This window comes from Pleurodeles waltl, chromosome 6 (genome assembly GCF_031143425.1).
Source record: "Pleurodeles waltl isolate 20211129_DDA chromosome 6, aPleWal1.hap1.20221129, whole genome shotgun sequence".
Lineage (NCBI taxonomy): Eukaryota > Metazoa > Chordata > Amphibia > Caudata > Salamandridae > Pleurodeles > Pleurodeles waltl.
The window spans coordinates 807118897-807142320 of record NC_090445.1 but is presented as its reverse complement, the minus strand read 5'-3'; positions in this window follow the sequence as shown (position 1 = coordinate 807142320).

Sequence of the window (23424 nt, the reverse complement as noted above, 5' to 3'; positions counted from 1 at the left end):
CATTGTTCATCAAAAATGTGTGACCACATCACTTGGGGCCTCATTACAACTTTGGCGATCCCTTGACCACCATGTTGGCAGTGGTGATCTGTCCACCAACAGGCTGGCAGAGAAGACCGCCAAATAATGACATTGGTGGCGGTTCGTACAGAAGGCCACTAAAGCACCACCGACACCGCCAGGCAGGACAGACCACTGCGGTTGAATGGAAGCACAAACAGTTCAGTGGAGACCATGGGCCTCATTATGACCCTGGCGGGCGGCGGAGGCCGCCCGCCAGGATTCAGCCCTCCATTATACCGCTCCGCGGTCAGAAGACCGCGGAGGGTATAATGAGTTTTTCCCTGGGCTGGCGGGCGGTCTCCAAAAGACCGCCCGCCAGCCCAGGGAAAAACTCCCTTCCCACGAGGATGCCGGCTCGTAATCGAGCCGGCGGAGTGGGAAGGTGCGACGGGTGCTACTGCACCCGTCGCGTATTTCACTGTCTGCTACGCAGACAGTGAAATACTAGCGGGGCCCTCTTACGGGGGCCCCTGCAGTGCCCATGCCATTGGCATGGGCACTGCAGGGGCCCCCAGGGGCCCCACGACAATCCCTACCGCCATCCTGTTCCTGGCGGGCGAGCCGCCAGGAACAGGATGGCGGTAGGGATTGTCAGAATCCCCTCGGCGGCGCAGCGAGCTGCGCCGCCTTGGAGGATTCTTACGGGCAGTGGAAAACCGGCGGGAGACCGCCGGTTTTCCCGTTCTGACCACGGCCAAAGCGCCGCGGTCAGAATGCCCAAGGGGGCACCGCCGGCCTGTCGGCGGTGCTCCCGCCCCTATTGGCCCTGGCGATAGAGAACCGCCAGGGTCAGAATGAGGGCCCATGTTTCCATCAGACTCATTATGAGATACTACACTGCCCACATAACCGCTGCGGTTGAACCGCCACGGAACACCAGGCGGAAACAAACAGTGTAAAAGAGACACTCAGCTACAGGAAGCCATACACATCCTGAGCCACCATGGAATCACAACTAGACATCAACCCGCTGCTCCTGCTCACTGAAAGACAACAGAATCATCGCCGACAAGGATGACAACAACCCTAAGTACACACACTCACCTGCTACATTTGTAATTTGTCAGATTCTGTACAGTTACTTAGCATACCTTTAGGAGGTGAGTGCAAGGGCTGCACACACATAACAATATAGTGACACACGCATTCACATACTGCATCACAGACACCAACACATACAAAGCATTCACATTGCAGCCAGCACACACACATTCACCACACGTCAACAACACACAGTTTCTCACGACAACACAGCAGAGGCCCAGCCTCACATATTCCCTTGCAACATACCACCACATCACAACAACACCTAACCACACAAATATGAACACATGTCACACAGTCACAACCAACACTGTCCAGGAACTCAACACTCATGCAACACAATGGACAACCATCTGTGATGGAACACACACAATTACACTGTCATACAACCTATCAATCGACACACACATCACACACAGAGCTCATAAAACCCATCATGCCATGCACAATACATGCAGACTGAAACAGTCAAAACACACAAAGCCACATATAGAAAGGAGGTGGCAGACAGAGATGGTACTGGGGTAGTTCAAGATGGGTCTGCCACCACTAGACTCCCTCCAGGCCACTGGGTCCCTTGCTGTCAGTAGTGTTGTGACTAGAAGTCCTGTGGCCAGAAGCTTCCCACTCGACTGTGCCCCGTCTCCTTCACCTGCTGGTGCTGATGCTGAAAATAGATCGTAGAAGTAGGGTCATCACATTCACAAGATAACACTTCAATCATACATTACACATAAGTCTCCTAGCATGCGGTTCACTAACACCCTCAGGAAGTGCCAGGATAGTGCCAGCATCCTCTCACAACAAAATATAGTATATGTCCCTCATAATCTACACTGTGTCACACCAGCAAATCTACCTAGCAAACACCTACAATGCCATGATTTAAGTTTACCAATCACACATCACAATTCGGGAGCGCTGCCTGGAGGGTAGGTCCAATATTCAGGACCGCTGATGGACTTAAAGCATCGGCATCAGTCCCTGGCGTGTGTTTTCCTGAGGAGCTACATCTCGTACTTGGGGATGGGTGACCATTTTGACTTGACCAGTTGACTCAATGTAATGGACTGTTTCTTAGCCCTTGAATTAGGGGTTACATTTAGTTGTGTTAATAGGAGAAGTCGTTTTTTTGGTCCTTATGAAGCGTCGATGGATCCGGCTAGACGACTAGACGCGAAACATGTTGACCCATGATTAGAGGTTCCACAATAGTTTTAGGCCTCTAAGTTTTTTGTTTTTGAGAGTACCTGAGAATTCCACTCAACTTCTACTTTCGGTTTGGTTTTAATCTTGGCCTTCATCTCATTCGAGCTGATTAAATTTATGATGTGTCTTGAGATTAAGAGCCAATTTTAGTTTTTTGTTTCTTTCCTGTTTCTCTTGGTGCCTCTAACAAGGTGTTCACCTCCATGTAGTTGAACACACCAGTCACTATAAGAGTATTTCGGCTAAGAGCCCCCCTTTGGGGAGCCCGTCAGGCATTGCAGCGCCGGTCTGTTGAGGAGCATTCCCAATGATGCAGCCAGACATCCATTGTGATGCGTGAGGGCTCTTGCTCCTGAAGAATCAGGTCCCCCTGTTTTTCTATTTTTTGGAACAGTGTACCTTTTTGTTTTTGTTACCAATCACACTGACCATACCATGACAAGGTGATTATGCCACTTAATACAGGTTCTCTATCCAGAACAACATAGTCAAGCATCAATCAAGCGATAGTTCAGAAATGCGAAATACCTTTCCACAAATCCAAAAAACATATTTAACACACAAATACAATACCCTGATGTTATGTACTAGGCAATGACACATGTTGTAAAGTAAAAGCGAACAAGAGCTGTACAAACAAGAGATTCCTTCTTCAAGTCACATTGTTACTCCATACACTATGGACACATGCCAACATGTAACACCTCAAGTTGTCACACATGTCAAATGTAGGTCAGGGAGTAAGAACATATGTCACATACACACATGCACAAATTGTGATGTACCAAGGTGTGAAAATAAAATGTGGACTAAGGCATCTAGGACTTTGGTCTCCAGAAAATGAACATTATCAGTCATGTAAGAACCAAAGAAGCTCAAAACAATGTCCCACACAGAATCACAAGTTGGCAATAAAGTGTAGGTAACAAATGGAGTACTGTACAGTGCAGAAAGGTGAGAACCAGAGCTAGGTAACTATGCAATTAGTCCATCAAGAGTCCACTGACTGAGTGACAACATCACTACCCACACATCAGACATGGCAAGCCTGACATCTGTCTGTGGAGGAATATAAGAGCCAAAGACTATGTGACTGCTACACCAACCATGATGCAAGCCAACACACTTACTAACCTACTCACAGGTACTTATGAACAACCACATCTGCACCAAATAGGTGTCATGGAAAATATGAAGTTCCAAAACAGCCTAGCCTCATTTGACATATCCTTCATAGCAATAGAAGGTACACATAACAAATACCAATGTTGAACCATGACTGAACCTTTCCATTGACACATGATGTCAACAAATAACTGTCTGGGTCATAACTGTGAATTGGCTACCACTGCCCATGTATCATACCTACAACGGTATGCCTATGCACAAAGCTGTGCAGCCACTTTCTACCATTAGAATATTAACATGGTAGTTACATTCCTACCTTTGATACCAACATCTGTGTGCCTATAGAAATGGAGCAATACTCCAGTGGTATCCAACACGCATATTGTCTACTCTGATGAGACATCACAAATGTCTATACACATCCCTCACTTACCAAGGGCGATTACCTTGCAACAGATGTGAAGATGTAAACCTTGTATGTCGTGTGACATGAAAGATGGGCATCACAACCTCACATGATGCTGTCACTTCTCAGAAACCCTAAGAAAACTAGAGATGGCTTCAATATGTCTGACTCCATGTTGCAGATAGAAATGAATCTTGAGACATTGTTGACGACAGAGCAAAATGATCTACACACCTTACCATTATGACATTGGAAGGATTAACCTGTTGGTGGGAAGTAACAATCACCAGGGTAGAAGAAGCTGTATATTGGTACACATATGTCCACCATTATGTGTGATTGTACTGAGGGAACAACATAGTAGAGTAGCATGTATGTTCACACCTGGCTACAGTACATCAACGTTTTCACAGGTGATATGTGACACTTTGCACTTACCATGTTGCAAGAGCTAACATTCTTTTAGATCAAAAACCTGATAAAGGGGCAAACATGGGTTATCTTTGTACTTACCCCCCTGTGGCTGCTGTGCTGCCTTCAAACGCCCATCCACCTCAAGGTAGGCCACCGCCAAAATGCAGCCCATTAGGGGGTCAGGGTCCTTCAGGCACCCCGTCTTCGTTAGCAGGACATCCCCAGATGTGCCTCTGCGGTCTTCCGGACCAGCACCTCAGGTTCTCTGACCTCTTCTGACAGTGGGCACGTTGCTGACTGTGGACCCTAGGATCCCCACTTTCTTAGTAATGGCATGCCAAATCCCATTCTTCTGTTGGGCATTGACCTGTATGGATGACATAGACAATAAAGAATGTCATGTCCACAGGTAGCACACAAAAACAGACAGAGTTATCTACAACTTACTACAGCAAGCCAAACACAGGCTGCTTTGTACTTCTTCTCCACTGATAAAAGATCATAAACAGCTACAACATATGTGAGATCGAAACAGGCAGAAAACATGCATCTACAACACCAGCAGTCATGTTATCAATATGACCAGACACTAAACACATATGAAGAAGGGATTTTTCTGGCGGATGGTGGCACACCACCTCCAGTAACCATTTGTAACAGTCATAAGGTGGGTCAGAGAACATACATTACTGACTCTCCACAATGGCTCAGGACTCTAACTCTCTCACCAAACATGAGTACTAGCCCATGATGTCACCCATTCTAGCACAACCGTGGCACCTGAAATATTTAGGGACACAATCAGGAGCATTGGCCATCTGCCTTTGCTTAGCATATTGAAGAATACTCAAGCTAATGAGACATATGTGCACATGGTGCACTTACCTACTCCTCTGGTACACCATAGAGCTGTCCATACAGAGGTAGGATCTCCTCCACCACCAGCTTCTCCAGCTCCTGGGGTGAGAAGGCAGGGGCCCCATCACCTGTAGGATGTGAGGTGATTGCTCCCAAAGGCAGTACAAAACAACAAAACAGCTCAGATCGTGGAGGTCTTGCTGGTAGCAGTGTCAGGAGTCAAGTGGGAGATGAAGTGTGAGATGACGGTCAAGTCTGCCACATAAGAGACAGTCACCGCCGGCGGCCATCGCCATTGGCCCTAGACCGCCAAAGGCAGCAATGTGTTCCAATGTCAACGTCCACCGCAGTAGTATCTGCCTACCGCCATGACGACTTCTGTTGGCAGCCGCAGATCATTTCCTATTGTACAGTATAGTAGGTCACACAGTCACCATTTTAAGTCCCTTATATGCTCGGTTAAGTTTATTTAATGATGTGTCAAAAGGTGGGAAACATATCTACTGCATAATCTTTAGTGCTGGCATTGAGCAACCATGTATTAATTGTGAGAATGAAAAGCCATGTGGTAATGTTGATAAAATAAAAGTAATATATATTTAGTGACACAGTCAACACCCTCTTGGCAATTGAATAGATAGTTTTTGTGGCTTTTTAATGAAAAGCATAGTCAGATGTCAATCTCACAGAGACTCTCCTAGGCATGCGCTTACATTGTCATGTTAAAATTGAGGAAAGGGGATGAGATTTCAGTAATTGTGTTGCTTGACACTTCAGAATAACAGAACTACGCACCTCAGGACAATTTAGGGCACAAAGTGAAACAATCACTCTCAAACACCTTCATAAGTAGAAAAATCAAGTTTATTTATGGGACAAGTTCTCATATAGCAAAACTGACTACACTAAAATATCATAAAAAATAACATAAGAGTAACTGCAAGAATATAAGCACTCTGTGATATCATGAAAAATAACATGAGAATAACTGCAAGAATATACCTACTCTGTGATATCATGAAAAATAACCTGAAAGTAGCTGCAAGAACAAATGCATACTACACATACACATACAATATGCTCAAAAGACTATAAAATGAAAGGCTTAACTGAAAAGAGATTCTGCATCCCTCGGCTGTACACCAAGCCGGGGAACCCAAATCGACCTGCACAGGGAGTCTCGTTCGGGACAATCAGTCCTCCTGGCATTGCATCCAACCCAGAAGAGAGTTCCTGAGCCAGCCCATAGGGGCTCCTGACCGTTAGTATTTACTAACGCCCAGGAGTCTTTTCGAGAAAAAGACCCCCTCCTTTACAAATTGTGCAATCGTCGGTACCTTGTTCACCCTTCGAGACGTCTACTCGGAACGGGCCAGGTTCCCAGAAGAGGGCTCCAAGGGGAAGCTTGCTTTCCTCCTTGAGTACAGGTGCATCCCCCTGTCCTAACTGATAGCTCGTGGAATGTAAATAGCACCCTCCGTACCAGGCATATGGAGCGAAGTTGAGCAGAAAAACACCCCACCCTTCAGCTTGCAGAAGCTTGTGGAAAAACACAGAACAGTGCTTCACACACAGAATCAGACTCAACAAGATGGAGTCGTGAGCCAATGTAAAATGGAAGCAGAGGCCAATGGTCCATCCTATATTTCATTGCCCTTACACTGCACCACTGTTCACCTTGCACGTACTGCATGTATCAATACACTAATAAGTCATTATTTTCATAGGTATGTGCTGTGTACCATGATTCTACTCATTCATATGGCATGTCCGATCCTTATGTGAGGCATACGTATTTTGAGATTTACAAGGGACACGACTGATAAACACACCTTCTTATTTCATCTCACATAGTTACCCTGGAGTAAGAATGGGCAGACAACCTCCAGTGCACCCATGTCACCAAGCAAGAGCAGCGAGCTAAATCATCCAACCGCACCTCCCCCTTGTCCAAAGTGCTTCATAGTGTTGTACTCCCAACCAAAGCACCTGCCACTCCCAAGGTGCAACCCAAAGGTCCAAAGTCTATATAACACAACTGGGGGGCACCAGCAAATTTTTTAAAAGTCCAAATATCCAGTCAAGTTGCTCCCATACATCCTTTATTTTCTTCCATAAAAAAGAAGGAAAACAGAGCGTTGCGCTCACCACATGTGAACTTTCTCAGTGCTGTAAAAAGACACATAGCAAACATATATTTCCCATTTTCTATATAATGTGTAACAGCAATAAAAACATATAATAAAGCAAACAAAAAAAGACAAATAAATGCATAAGGACAGAAAAGAAACAAGGGTCAATACCCATAATCAACCAATACTTTGAGATTAAAAACATTCAATGTGCATAAATTTCCCTATGAACATATTTATTGCTGGTAAAAACATATGTATACTTACAACAAATGACATCAAAGATTAAATTGAACTAATATCACGTATACAATAACATCACCTCACCCATAAACTTGGTGTAGGCCAGTTTACTCTTCCATTTCACATTTCTAAAATCAGTAGTAGGATATATACCAACACAGTAATAATTGATGTTTATTTACTAACCCATAATGGTCATATGCATGAATATATGCTAATATGCATGCATATTAAACCAGAGAACCTTGAGTGGGTAAAATTATTGGTATATATCATACACCCCAAAAAAATATATCAAAGGGTGCACGTGACACCATTTTCCTTTTATAGGCCTTACCCCTCAATGGGACTAATGGTGAGTTGGGTGAATATATCAACATGTTCCTAAATATGTCACCTCTCAATTTATCTCAAAAGAAGCAATTTAAATTTCATACCATTGATGTTATATAACGATAGGATAGTTACAGTCATCAAGTGTGTCAACTTCTGCAATGTTGGCCGACTGTATTCCATTACGCTGTCCCTTCACATCACATAAAGTGGCTCCTAAAATTGTTATAAAACATCATAAGGAATATCGCGGCATGTTTCATTCTCTCCATCAACTGTCAATATATTTTGATTTATAACATAAGTAACACATGCTTAACAAACCACGTTATGTAAGGTGGATAGAAAAATAAAATGTAAGGCTAGTAAAACTGCCAAAAGCAATCAAGATGTAATAGATGTTAGGAATTAATCAATATTAGCGCTTTTCCAAAAATATTTCACCAAGTTTAATTTAAATTCCACAAAGAACCCGCCTCTGTGACTGACAGCAATGAGAGATAGGACATAGCTGTAAACACATCAATTATGGCAAGTCATTTTCACAAATGTGACTTTTCATTTGCAGTAACAATTCAGGATACTGTATACCACTCTGCCCTATACTCACTACCAAATTACAAACTGCATGCACAACTGACTCATTCACATTGGAGCCACCTAAGACCTCATGGATGATGGTAAATAGGAGGTGGCATGCCAGCCATCTATTCTAGTTTAAAAACTAAAATCTCACCATTAAGAAGACATCACATACCTTGAGTCATTTGAAGTACTGATTGGTGAGATCTGCTGTGGAGTCTCCAGCTTCATCTTCATCTGGCTCATCATCACTTGGCAAATCTGAATTTCCACCCACAAGTTCTGCTGTCTCTCCCTCATCTGCTATGAATGATATTTGAAGTCTCAGGGCAAGGTGGACCATGCGGCAGGCAACAATTATTTAACATACCTTGTTGGGTGAGTAGAGGAGGGATCCTCCAGATATATCTAGGCAGCGACATCTTGCTTTCAGGAGCCCAAACTTCCGCTCAACAACACACCTTGTCCTTTCATGGGTCTCATTGTGCAGGCTTCCCCTGGAGTGATTGGGAACCTGACTGGTGTCAACAACCAAGGACGGTTTGGATAGCCTGAGTCTCCTGTAAGGAATAGAATAACCACACAAACATATATCTGAGACATGCACATTTGTGACAGGAAGAGAGAAACTTAGCAAATATGCATGTCAAATGTGACTTAACAACCAGCCAGGCCCTCTCTGTGTAGAGTTGTTTCATCAGTAGTGGGATATTGCTGTTGCACATGATGCAGGAATCATGGACTGATCCTGGATACTTCACACAGACTTGTGAAATATACTGGTCTGCCAAACACACCATTTGGATGTTGATGGAGTGTTAGTGGTTCCTGTTCCTGTATACATGTTCATTGGCACTAGGGGGAACCAAGGCAACATGGGTGCCATCTATGGCTTCAACCACATGTGGAATGTGTCCCATAGAAAACAACTCTGCCTTCACATGGGCCAAATCTGCACATTGGGAAAACCTGATGTAGCAGTCCAGGTGTTTCAATAATGCACACAGTACATCATTAAAAACTAGACTGAACATTGGGATGAGACATCATTGCAGTTAGGGCCACTGTATTCTGAAAGGACCCAGGGGCCAGGAAAAGTAGCACTGACATGACTTGAACAATGGGAGGTATTCTATTGGGATTAGGAATGGCAAGCATCAGCTCTGGCTCCAACTGATCACAAAGGTCCACAATTGTCTTCCTATCAAGGCAATAGATCTATATAATATGTCTGCCCTCATGGTGTGTAGGCCTACTAGTGGGTAGTACACTGGAAATTGTCTTCCTGTCCTCATGCCAGAGTAACTATGTGGAAACACAAATAGATTGTAGGTGACTTTTACATTGTACACATAAATAATATGTTCATATACAAGTCAGACATATCTGATGTTGATGTCAGAGACAACATATGACATCTGAAGTACAGCATCTTGGTATGCATCTTATGACACTCCCCTCGATTCACATTCCCTGAAGCTTCTAATGTGCTATTCATGCATACTTATCTGTAACTGTCAGTGTTTGATAGGCCAACTTAGTGTACATGTTAAACATATTTGTTGCACCTATGACACATTACCGACGCACATAGGATGTTGAGAATAGGTGTACATTTCCATTTCCACCATCCCCTCTGTCACACAGCTTTTACTATTCACATGCACAATTAGACCAATAAACATGAAGGCAGCACTCATTGGTATTTCACACAATGTAGGGAATTGTTAATGATGCAGATTCCTATACTTTTTCATACATTTAAATGCATCAAAATGGCAGCTGCCTGACCTACTATAGTGGACATGAGGAAGTGACCTCACTCTGCCGGCGGATGTTGTCATGGGGAACCTGCTGTATCATCCTTCCCATGTACTGATCCATAGTCCAGATATCCTGTTGCTAAGTTGTCCAGCTCTTTGGTCTCAGTCCATTCCTTTTCAAATGGATCTAGCTCTATGTGCAACATAGCGTCTGACAGGTTGAGAAACAGGCCAAATATTCCTGAGTTGTGAATCTTCATGTGAGGGTGTTATCTCATTAAGATATTTCACATGGCATACTTGCTACACTTACTCAGAGGTGTGGACAGTACATTGGTAAATGTGATGTTTGATCAGGGTGGACATCCCACTTGATGAAAAGCCTGGTGGTAATTACACATTCCTAGTGCAAGACATATTATAGACATGTGAGTTCAAATTATCTGCACAATGTGAGTATTATTGAGAAGGTAAGTGGCTAGCCTGCTATTAACTTAACCAGTTTATTTTGTCCATGCTGCACAGGGCAGGACATCTCCTAAGTAGGTACAACATCCACTATTTTTGCCAGCATCATGTGTACATTGGTACTTCCTGCCATTCTTAAGATTTAAGACTTAGGTTTTGCATACTTACGTTTGCTATTCTGAATATGTTCTGAAGTATTTTAGCATGTATAGGCTAATTTAACCATGACTACATAGCGTTGCAGGTGTTGTTGACAGTTACTTGTTGGTGGTATGGTATATGTTGTCAGACAAATTGCTGGACTCTAGGTGTTTGTGCCAATTATGGTCACTTTAGAAGTGGTTTATGTCAGTGTAACTGTACTCCAAAGATGTAAGGTGACTTATCTCTGAAGTGTTGGTAGTGATGTTGGTCATTTGATATGGCCATCTTTAGGTTGCTACTCAGCATGATTAGTAGAATTGCATGTCTCCTTCCTGCACACAACATGGTGTGATATGCTCCTTGCGGTTGTCTGTGGGTGTATCCTGTGTACTAAGTTGACCCCTATTGCTGTACATGACTTTGTTTTCTTATGAGAATGACTAAGATGAATAGGTCATGAATGTCTGTGCCACATGATTGATACAGCTGTTGGAGAAAGGGTTTAGGAGTCTATTATACTTCAAAATTGGATATGACAAATAGTGTAGATGCATCTGAGTTATTTGCCATTGTTTATGTATCAGACACAGTTGCATTTTAGAGATGTGATAGCTAAGCAACATACTGTGTAGTAATTGGAATGTGATGAGGTAACTTTCATAGATTATGACATCTGACAATGGACTGAGTCAGTATAGATTTGGAGTAGGTATGATTTTGAAATCAAAGTGAATACTGATTTCCATGCTTTTTATGTTGACAAATCATCCTGTGCAGGAATAGTTTGTGTTTTAGCTGTACTGATAGGATGGTGATGTAGTGGTAAGATAGTAGGCTTATGTTCAGTGTGACATTGTTGTCATATAGGGTTGTGGGAAGTGTGTTTTTGTGACATGATGTTGGGTCAAAATGGTTCTTACCTTGGGGTGCTTTACACATGTTATGTTACTGTTGTGTATGGTGTAATGTATGTGTATGTAAAGAATGTGATCACCGTATCTCTCTCTCTGTTTCTCAGCATCTGCAGGTGAAGGAAATGGGTCCCGGAGTGCTGATACCATCGACACTGATGGACCTAGTGGCCCAGAGGCAGAGGGGAGTGCCACAGGGGAGACATGATCCAAGTCTTCATCTTTGGGATCCTCCTTCAGTGGACATTTACTGGAAGTGGCAGACCCATCTGGGACCACCCCAGCACCATCTAAGTCCACCACCCCCCTTACTACTACCAACCTCCTTGTAGCTCCCCATCCAGTTGGCTGTGCCTGCTCACATAAGAGGATTGGCGTCTCCTTTGCCGGAGGCACCTCTGCTCCTGCTCCTGTCAGCGATGCAGCCCTCAGTGAGGAGGCTATTGACTTCCTGAGGTTGATCTCTGTGAGTCACTCGACCATTGTGAATGCCATCCAGGGACTAGCAACTCAGATCCAATAGAGTTATACATTCCTGGAGTGCATTCACGGTGCACTGGCTGGCGTATAGAGATCCTTTCAGGCTTTGGACTCAGCATTGATGGCATCCAGTTACCCTTTGTCTCCCGTCCCCCTCTACCTTCCTCTTTCCAACCACAGACCCCTCTGTTTGAGCCAGCCAAAGCACACAGACAGACAGGCATGCATCCACCTCATCATCCAAGGGTAGCTCAGACAAAGACAAGCACCGCAAGACACACCACCGGCATGCACACAAGCAACATTTAGATGCACACACAGCAACAGTCACAACCTGCCCTGACACCCCCACAACCCCCAGCATCACTGACAGCACACCTCACACTCCTGGAGACACTACACCAATATTCAGTGATCCAGCCACCACACCAATCCTACCCACAGACAGCACTGACACACCTACATGCAGCACATCACAATACCTGCAGTCACCACCCCAACATTCACCCACTCACCACAGCATCCCTCAGCACCTCCACCCTCTCTCATCCCCAGACATATAAACACATGCACTCACCCACCAGACATTCACCACTCACAAACATACCTTGCACAAACATGCACCCAATACATCCACAAAACCTCTTACAACCACTCCCTCTCCTTCCACACCCAAACCCTTTTGCTATGACCGTCCCCTTGTGTATTAAAACGATTTCCTTTCTGAGTTTGCCCTTTTCCCTGCATCTCTTCTACCCCACGATACCCCTAGACATTCTGTGACCCTCCCCAAGTCCGACCCCACCACCTCCAAGATCTCCCCTGTCCTACGTTCAAGTGCCCATGCCCCTCCCCCTGCAAAAAAGTCTATCCCTCCTAAGAAAACCCAACCCTCCCCTAAACCTAAGTTGAAGCTAAGACCCCCCAATCCAGATCCCAAAGGGTCACCTCTAAAACCTAAACCCAACCCCCCTCCTCCACCTCCCCCATGATAATCCCTGAGGTGCCTGCCTGCTCCATAGATGCCCCTACTTTTGGAGGTTACATGGCAGTCCGAAGTCAAGTTTGGGGCACACATATGTGCACAGTGTGCATTGGCACTGTTATTTATGAACTGGCCTACGCCTTTTGTTTTTCCAATTTATTGGATTTTATAATAATTTGACCCAACCTGTTGTTGGTTTTCTGCTTAAATCTTTGTCATTCATTTCTTTCCCTAGTATAGAGGTGCTCCTGGTTAACATTAGTTGTGTGTAGGTATGTGTGTGTGTGTGTGTGTGTGTGTACTGCTTGGGCTACCTGTGTTGATTAGCCAGTATGTCTGATGGTGGTAGGGTGTGTTATGTGATGGACAATTGTGTGTTCCAGTTTTTTTGTAGTGTTGGGATTGAATGTTGTTTGCATTGAGATGTGTTTGTTGGTGTGTTGTATGACTTTGTGTGCTTTGACTGTGTGAGTGTGCGTGTTTTATGCATGGTATGTTAAATATGATGTTCTGTGTAAGTCAATCGGCAAGTAGTATGGTTGTGTATTTGTGTGTATTTTTTGCCTCTTGGTCTTACGTTGTGATGTAGGTGGGATGTGTCCTTGGGTACTGTTCCCTGTGGGTCCCTGCTCTGAGATCGGAGATGTGTGGTTGTGTTGTGGTTGTGATGTGTTGTGGTGTTGTGGGGTACTGTGTGAGTGTGGGTCTGTGCAAAGTTTCAATGTGTACCTATGTATGTTTGTGACATGTGTATATGTGTGTGTGTGCTGGCCATAGAATAGTTGTTGTGTATTTGCAAGTGTGTGTGTGTGACTGTATGTGCGTGTTTGTGTGTTCATGTGCTGTCCAGGAACAGAAGGAAGATGTCTAGTTTAGGTTCCATGGCAGCTCCACACTTGTATGGCTTCTTGAAGGTGAGTATCTCCTGTTATGCAGATGGTTTCAGCCTGGGTTTCCATGGTGGTGTGACTGCAGTGGAAATCCTGACATTGTGTAACCCTGTAATATGTCCGGTGGAAACATAGGCCCTCATTATGAAAACGGCAGTTAACACCGCCGTGTTCATGCTGGCGATCTTTCTGACCGCCAGCCCCCCTGGAACCATGCCGGCCATATAATATACATTCTGCTGGGCCGGTGGGTGGAAACATTGTTTCCGTCCGCTGGCCCAGCAGAATGCCTAGCCGGGACATTGCCGATGGCTCCACATGGAGCCGCCGTCAATGTCTCTGTGCGGCGGGTGCAGCTGCACCTGTCACGCAGATCACTGCCCGTAAATCGGGTAGTGACCTGCGCAATGGGGCACAGCACAGGGGCCCCTGCACTGCCCATGCTAAGTGCATGGGCAGTGCAGGGTGCCCAAGGGGGTCCCCAGAGCACCCCTTCCGCCAGCCTTTCCCTGGCAGGGAAACCCGCCAGCGAAAGGCTGGAGGAAATGGGATCATTATTCGAGGGGCAGCAGCGCTGCCCTGTCGGATAGTGATGCTGTCCACCGTCAGGCTGCCTGTCGGAGGCAGCCTGGCAGTCCCTGACTTCATTATGTGGTGGTCGGCCGCCATGCCGAATGGCGGGATTTCCTGCTACTGCTGGATGGCAGCCCAGACCCCCAAGATCATAATGAGGGCCATAGTCTCTGCCGGCCTGCAGGCAGCTACCGTCGTTTGTGGCGGCCAGACCACAGTGGTGGTGCCAGAGGTGCTTTGGCAGTGTTCTGTACTGAATGCTCCCAATGACATAATTTGGTGGTCTTCTCTGGCAGCCTGTTGGCAGCACAACTGTCAACATGACGGTCCTGAGACCGCCAAACCCGTAATGAGGACCTATGTATGGACATAAGATTTCACCACAGAGTAGGGGAGATAAGAAATATAGATGCATGTTCTTTGTGAAATTGGGATTAAACTTGGTGAAATAGTTTAAGAGACACGCTAATATAGATTCATTCTTAACATGTATTACATCTAGATTGCTTTTGGCAGTTTTTCTATCCTTGAATTTTTTTTCCATCCTCCATGCATAATGTGGTTAGTTAATCATGTGTTAGTTATGTTATATTATCTTTTGATTTTGAGGATTAGAGTGTATTTTCATGCTTTGAGAAATATCTTGGTTCATTATAAATCAAAATATATTGACAGTTGTGGGAGAGAATGAAGCATGCAGCTACATTCCTTATGATGTTTTATGATAATTTTAGGAACCACTTTATGTAATGTGAAGGGACATCGTAACGGAATACAATCTGCTAAAATTGCAGAAGTCGACACACTTGATGACTGTAACATTCCCTATCATTATGTAACATCACGTTCTTTTGAGTTAAATTGAGAGGTGGCTTATTTAGGAACATTTTAATATGTGCACCCAACTCACCATTAGTCCTATTGGGGAGTAAGGCCTATGAAAGGAAAATGGTGTCACATCCTCCCACTTGATTTATGTTATTGGGGTGTATGATATATGCCAATATTTTTCCCCACTCAAGGTTCTCGGGTTTAATATGCATGTATATTAGTATACATTCAGGCATATGAGTATTATGGGTTAGTGAATAAACATCAATTATTATTATGCCAGTATATATTCTACTACTAATTTTAGAAATATGAAATGGAAGAATAAACTGCCTATACCCAGTTCATGGGTGAGGCGATGTTATTGAATAAGTGATATTGATGAGAGCCATGATTCAATTTCATCTTTGATGTTGTGTGTTTAAATAGACAAATGTTTCAGCAGTAATCAATATTTCAATAGGGGAATTTATGCACTTTGAATGTTGTTTTAATGTCAGAGTATTGGTTGATTATGGGTGTTGCACCATGGGCCGCCGTGTCCCGAGCGGGAAAACTGTCTCGGGACGTGGTTGGGGCATTTTTCTTCCAGCCTTTTCTCCGTTGCTCGGTCCAGTTTCTTCCAGTTATTGTTTTTTATTAGAAGTCTTAAATTTTTTCTTGTGCTTATTCTCTGTTCCAGGGAGTTCCAGTTATAGAGGTTTTTTATAATAGGACATACATCTATGTTATGTGTCTTTTTACAGCCCTGAGGAAGATCACATGTGGTGAACGAAATGCATTGGCTGTGTTTCTTCTCTTTATGGAAAAAAAGGAAATATGTGAGCAACTTGACTGGATATTTGGTCTTTTTCAAAACTTGCCGATGCCCCTCGCACCTCCAGTGTACCATTCACTAGCAGACCTGCAGACCATGAGGATGGACATGTCATTCAGATTTACCACCTGGCTAGGCAGACAATCATGGATCTCTGTTATCAGTTGGAGCCAGATCCGATGCCTGCCATTCGTCACCCAAATAGCATACCATCCATTGTAAAAGTCATGTCAGTGCTGCACTTCCTGGCCACAGGATCCTTCAAAAATACAGTGGCCCTAACTGCAGGGATGCCCCAGCCTATAGTCGGGCTGGTTTTGAAGGATGTTCTGTCTGCATTGTTGAATCATCTGGACAGCTACATCAGATATCCAAAATGTGAGGATTTTGCCCATGTGATGGCAGATTTGTATGGATTGGCATACATCCTGCATGTAGTGGGAGCCATAGATGGTACACATGTAGCCTTGGTTCCCCCACATGGCAATGAACAGGTGTATTGAAACAGGAAGAACTTCAACTCCATAAATGTCCAAGTAGTCCGTTTGGCGGACCTCTACATGTCCCAAGTATGTGCACAGTATGCGGGTTCAGTCCATGATGCCTTCATCATGTGGAAAAACACTATCCCACAGCTGATGACACATCAGTACACAGAGAGGGCCTGGCTGGTTGGTAAATCATATGTCATATTTGTCAGTAGCTTATGTCTGTTGCCAAATATAAGGATGGCCAAGATTTTATTTTGCAAACATGTAACAATACCTTAAAAGGGATTCTGGGTACCCAAACAGTCCCTGGTTGTTGACACCAGTGAGGTACCCAACCACACCATGGAAAGTTCACTTCAATGAGGCCCACAGAAGAGCATAGGGTGTTGTGACTTTTGGGCTCCTGAAGCCAAGATTCTGTTGCATTGATAAGTCTGATGTAGAGCTTCTCTACTCACACACCAAAGCATATCAAATTATTGTGGCCTGCTGCATGCTCCACAACCTCGCCCTGAGATGTCAGATCCCATACAAACCAGCTGAGGGGGAGCCAGCAGTTCCAACGGTGAGACTGCAGAAATGCCAAATGAGGATGACTAATGAGTATGAAGGTGGAGACATCCGGGGTGATCTCATCAATCAGTACTTCAACTGACTGTAGGCATGTGTTGGTCTGTAAAATGATTGACTCAATAGGATATTGGGGGTTAGTGATGTTTGAGAAGGGTCTTTGTATTACCATCAGACAGGTTATTCACTGCTTAGCAGTGCATGTTTTAGGGTTTCATGCAAAATGGTACATGGAGTTGTAACAAGCGTGGTGATCTCCTTTGTTAGTGTTTGTCACAATAAATAATAAGAGTTACCAGTGTATTTGGGACATGTATTTCTAGGTCATGTTTACCATTACCTGCCTCAACTTTTTGTAGTACACTTTTACATTCCAGATTTGCTCGCAATGTTATCCTCATGTGGACATTTCTGAATTGTGTCACTGGCAGGTGGGTTTAGCAGGTTTGGCATGTGAAGTGGACATGGATTGATCCAGATACCACATTACATTGTATTGGTGGTGTCTGAGTGCCATGGCCAGGCTGTCTTGACTGTTGGATTCTAGTATTCTGTCCCACACATTAGACCTGTTTCCTGTGGTATGTGGGTCCAATGGTGTCATGTGTGTGGTCTTGTGTATGACACATGTCTTCCTGTGCAATCCATTCCTTCAACTTTCTCATGGATTTGATAATGATAATAAGTTGTATGTAGCTGTCACTGTGTTCCCTCATTGCAGATCACTTAGCATGTGTGTAAAGACTGACGTAGGTGAGTAGCATGCCTACAGATGTGTGACCATGGCAAGTGGAAGGCTCCCTGACTGAGGATAGTTATACTGACCTCTGTCTGTATTATGGGGTTTGCTCATTTGGTAGGTCTGTTATGGGTATGAGATAAGGGTTTAGCTGATGGCACATTGCATCAATCTGTTTGCCTATTTGGTTTGACAAAGTCTGACAGGTCCCTTACTTTAGTGGCCTGTAGGATGTTAGTTAGCAACAAACTATGCTAAAGCACAAAATTGTGAAGATGTACTTCACTGTGTGATCATTGGCATGTGGTCAGCCTATGCACAGTACCGTGCTATAAATGGGGATTGATGATTGTCTACTTGTATCATTGTGTATGCATTGAACCCAAAATCAATGATACATGTGACCTGACCCTTACCATATTTGCTACATTTGTACTTAATCATGTGTAATCAAGAAATTGCACATTTAACTTTTCAAAATAGATGAAATATGACTCTCAAGCATATGTTGTGGTTTAGTTGGGTTTATTTACAAATGCATAGGAAAATATTACAAATGGGATCAAAGCAATAATGTGTAAACAGTGAAAGGTTCAGTCATGGTGGATATTATTATCAGTGTAGCTGCTACAACATTTGGAGTTTCAAGCCCAGTGTCCTACTATCCTTGAAAATTAGACAGTGGTCATAGAAGAGTCGACAGGGTATATCAGTGGCAAACAAGGGGAAAAATCAGTGGATGATCACTTCCTGGCAGTGGTTGTAGTCTTGGCATATGTTCCTCCTGGTTGTTTGGGTGGATCTCCACGTTTGTGGGGAGGGGTGGTTCTTGAGCTACAGAGGCATGTCCTTTCCCTGGCAGATTCTACATTCCACTGGCTGCCATAGATGTAGAAGGAGCTGATGTTACATGGCCAATTCAAGGGGTCTGGTGTTGTGGACATAACCTGCTCAGGGTGGTGTTAATAATGTCTCTCAGCACCCCTTTTAGGGTGACCATGTTGGCATTGAGGGCCTCCTACTGTTGCATGGATTCCTGGTAGTTGTCGCTCTGCAGCTGCTTGATGTCCCTCATAATGGTAAGTACCTGTTCCATCATGCCTTGGGACTGTTGGTAATCTCCCAAGACTTGGCAGATGGTGTCCTAGCCAGTTGTATCCATAGTAGCCTCAGTCTGCTGGCCCACACTATCCCTCCCACACACCCTTCCCCCATGTGCCTGCACCCTTGGCACAGTTTGCCCACTGTCATTGGTGCCAGTTTCTTCCTTGTTAGGGTTTTATAGTTGTGACTCCAGTAGCTGTACTGGGGGGTCCATGATGTTTGTAACTGTCTTTGATACACAGGTTTGGGGGTGATTGGCTGCTTGGGATGTAAATGCAACATGCCTGGGAGGAGTCGATGTGGGCAGGGTGAGGCCGACAGTTGTGGACTGACCAGGTGTCACAAATGGGTCAGCATCGTCCTCATTGTCCACACATCCAGGAGTGATCTATTCACTGAGGGCTTCATCCAGGGTGGAAGTGTCTGTCTCAGATGTCTTCTCTATGGTCCCAATGGCAAGTAGACCTGTTGAAGAAGCAGAACAGATAGGTACAGATTGTAATGCAACATGTAGTTACCTTGACAGACAGATATGCATTGAGCCCTGTACAGAAATACTTTGCCTGATCCCCTACTTTCATTTCTGGGGAACAGCTATATGGGAGACAGGGAATACCTATCTCATACACCTTGCGGCAGGATGTTAGAATATTTTGGCATTTGGATAGAATCATATCTTGTCTGCTGTGTTACTTTCTATTTTTAATGTTACCTTCTGGTTAGCAGCAGTTCAGTACTGAGTCACCAGACAGCTGCACATTGTAAAGTAGATACTGACCTGTCCATCAATTTAGGAGTAAACATTCCACCTGCCCATATGTGTGAGGTAACAACAAATACAGCAAACTGCATGTATGTGTGTTCCCCAAGGTGAGTATACTTCAATAGGTGATAGGAGATAGTAGGGCCAGTTTAGCTGAGCACACAGTTGTACCTGTGTGTTTGTGGTATTATACTGCCGGATGCCCACAGCATCCCTATCATTGCCATAGACAGTACAATTGTGGAGCATACAGGTGGGTTTAGTTGGCATGCAAAGCAATTGTCATTGTGGTACACTGTTCTGGTTTTCTTAATGGAGGTATGGTGGCTCTTGGGAGTTGTAGTGGTGTCAGTCCCTGTACTACCCATGCTTACTCAGCACTGTGGCCCCAAGTGAGTTTAGTTGATGTGTGGGATGCCAGAGAGGGGTATTCGGACAGTGGTGATCATTGAGCATGCAAGACAAAGCTTTTGGGTGCCATTTTTGTTGTTGTGACTTACCTGACTCCACTCCCCCAGGTATCCCCTGTCAAGCCCTCAGGATGCAGGATGTCTAAGACCTTCCCCTCCCTTGATGGGAACATTGTGGGAGGAGATGGGGAGCCACCGCCAGTCTAGGTGACTGCCAGGTGTTGCCTAGAAGCCGTGGAACAGACCTTCCCCCTGAGGTTGTTCCACCTCTTCCTGATGTCCTCCCATGTGCATGAATACTTGCCTACAGACTTCACCCTGAAGAGTACTCTTCATCACATCTCGATTTTCCTGGCAATAGAAGTTTGCTGGGCTTGGGTTCCAAATAGGTGTGGCTCCAATCTGCTGATTTTGTCCACCATGACGTTCAACTGATCGTCAATGAAACGGGGATGTTTTTGTGGGGACATGATGGTGGTGGACAACACGAAAAGGTAATGAATATTGGTGGTGAGGTGTGGGTTCTGTGTTGTGAGTGGGTGATGGCTGGTGTCTGATTTGTAGGGTACTAATTTGTGTGCGGTGTATGTTGTGCAGGTGTGGGATGAGTGTTTTTTTTAAAATTTGGAGTAGTGCTTTTTCTATGGTTCTTAATTTATATTTGCAACCTCTATCCTGCTGTTTGTGGGGTTCTAGTTGCAAAGGATTGTGGGGTGTGAAAGGGTGTGTTTTATAGTGCAGTTTTTAGGTGTGTCAGGTTTGTGGATGTGTGTCAGCTGTGTGGAATTCAAACTGTATTGCTGTGGTGATCGCCTCATTCCGCACCACCATTGGTTTTTGGCCGTTGAAGAACCGCTATTGTGATTTCTGGGTCATAATAGGTTCTAAGGATTTTTGATAGGCTGAGGATGCTGGTGGTGGAACCGCATCTTTCCTACCCTCCAGAATTCTAGCGATGTCGAGATTTTGTCTGTCTTTTGGCGGGCTTGGCTCTGTAACTCTTAATACGGTGGTCTATATGACCACCAACATGGCGGCCACCACCACGGAGGTCTTGCCGTTAAACCGCCAAACACATAATGAGGCCCTTAGATTCTCAATGACCTTCACTGGCTACCTTTTGAGACAGAAACAACTTTAAAACAAGAGTGACTAGATCACACACCAGTTCACCTCAGTTCACCCCCTTATCTATTCAACCTCATCTAACTATTAGGGGGACTGCAGGGCCTTGGAAGTAAAGATCATTTTCTGCTGGGAATTATCAAAATAAAACATATTCCACGACAATCATTCTCTTTTTTTCTTTTTTTTCCTTTTTATTGAGAAATAGTGGCGATACAAACGAGTTTCTCCCACCTGGAAGGGAGCCTTGCCTCAGGGTCGAAGCCTAGGCACAACAACTGGATACTGGGAGTCATAATAACCTGGGCCATAGTTGATAACATCTTGAATATTTCCTCCCAGTACTCCTATATACATTGACATGTCCCAATCACATGTATCCAACCCGCCACCCCTACTGCCTTACAGCAAAAACAGAGATCAGGACAGCTGGGCACCACACGGGATAAGGCTTGCGGAGTTCGATATAATAGCCATTTACTGAAAAATATAATTCGATGTCATTTCGCGCCCCTGAGAACTAAGAAATTTAGATGATTAATTCTCTCCCAGCACTCACTTGAAAGATCAAAGTCCTCCTGACGAGCCCATTTTATTTTGCCTTTGCCTCCAGATTGACCTTATTCCTGTCCAACAATTGTGTTCTCCAGGACCCGGTACTCCTTATTCCAGGAGGATCCACTAATTCTGAGACTAACACCTGGGCATTAATGATTAAATTGATGTCCAGATCCTTTAGACTGTTTAGCATAATGTTATAAGATCCCACCAAAAGAAAGTCATTTTTAAGGGAGTTTCCCAATTGTCATTCATACAAAAATCCCCGATTTTGCTAAATCCTGCATGCCCCCACCTCCTTACTAAGTCTGTATTGAGCTGAGTACCAGAGCGTAACATGAACTGTGGAAGGGGGGTGTTGAAATGCAGATATGGAATTGAATATTTTCTAAAAAAATCAGACTTTCTCTTAAAGAGCCATTTAAGAATCTTATAGCAAACTTTTTGGGGAGATTTCGCCAAAAGTGTTGGATTCGGAATGTCATGCTCCCTACATATTAACTCACGAAAGTCATTAGAGAATGCTGAACCTACAGATTGTTCTGCTTTAAAACTAGTGAGATAATGCACAAAAAAGGCAAAGTAATAATTTTACAAATTGGGCAAAGCTAACCCCCCCTTTTCTTTATCCCCATTTAATGTGCTTAATGTGGCTCGAGCCTTCTGATTTTGCCAGATAAAAGGACCAAACATAAACTCTAGTTTTTTGAAAAAGTTTTGTGTTAAAACACACAGGATGGCTGAGAACAGAAAATTTAATAATGGTAAAACTGACATTTTGATCAATGCAATTCGACCTGGTATAGAAAGGGGGAGAGACCCCCATCGGGCAAGCAAAGCCTGAGTTTTTGTGAACAGCGTAGCATAATTAAGGTCATACAGGTCTCCGATATCAGCTGAAAAATAAACCCCAAGGTATCTCTTTGGCCTAGTATTCACACAGTGGCCCTCATTCCGACCCTGGCGGTCCTAAACCGCCAGGGCCGCGGGCAACGGAAGCACCGCCAACAGGCTGGCGGTGCTTCATTGCCCATTCTGACTGCGGCGGTAAAGCCGCGGTCAGAAAAGGGGATCCGGCGGTTTCCCGCTGGAATACCCCTGGCAGGGCTGAACCTCCTTCCCGCCAGCCTGTTTCTGGCGGTTTTGACCGCCAGGAACAGGATGGCGGGAACGGGTGTCGTGGGGCCCCTGGGGGCCCCTGCACTGCCCATGCCACTGGCATGGGCAGTGCAGGGGCCCCCTAACAGGGCCCCAGCATGATTTTTACTGTCTGCATAGGAGACAGTGAAAATCGCGACGGGTGCAACTGCACCCGTCGCACCCCTGCAACACCGCCGGCTCCATTCGGAGCCGGCCTCTGTGTTGCAGGGCTTTTCCCGCTGGGCCGGCG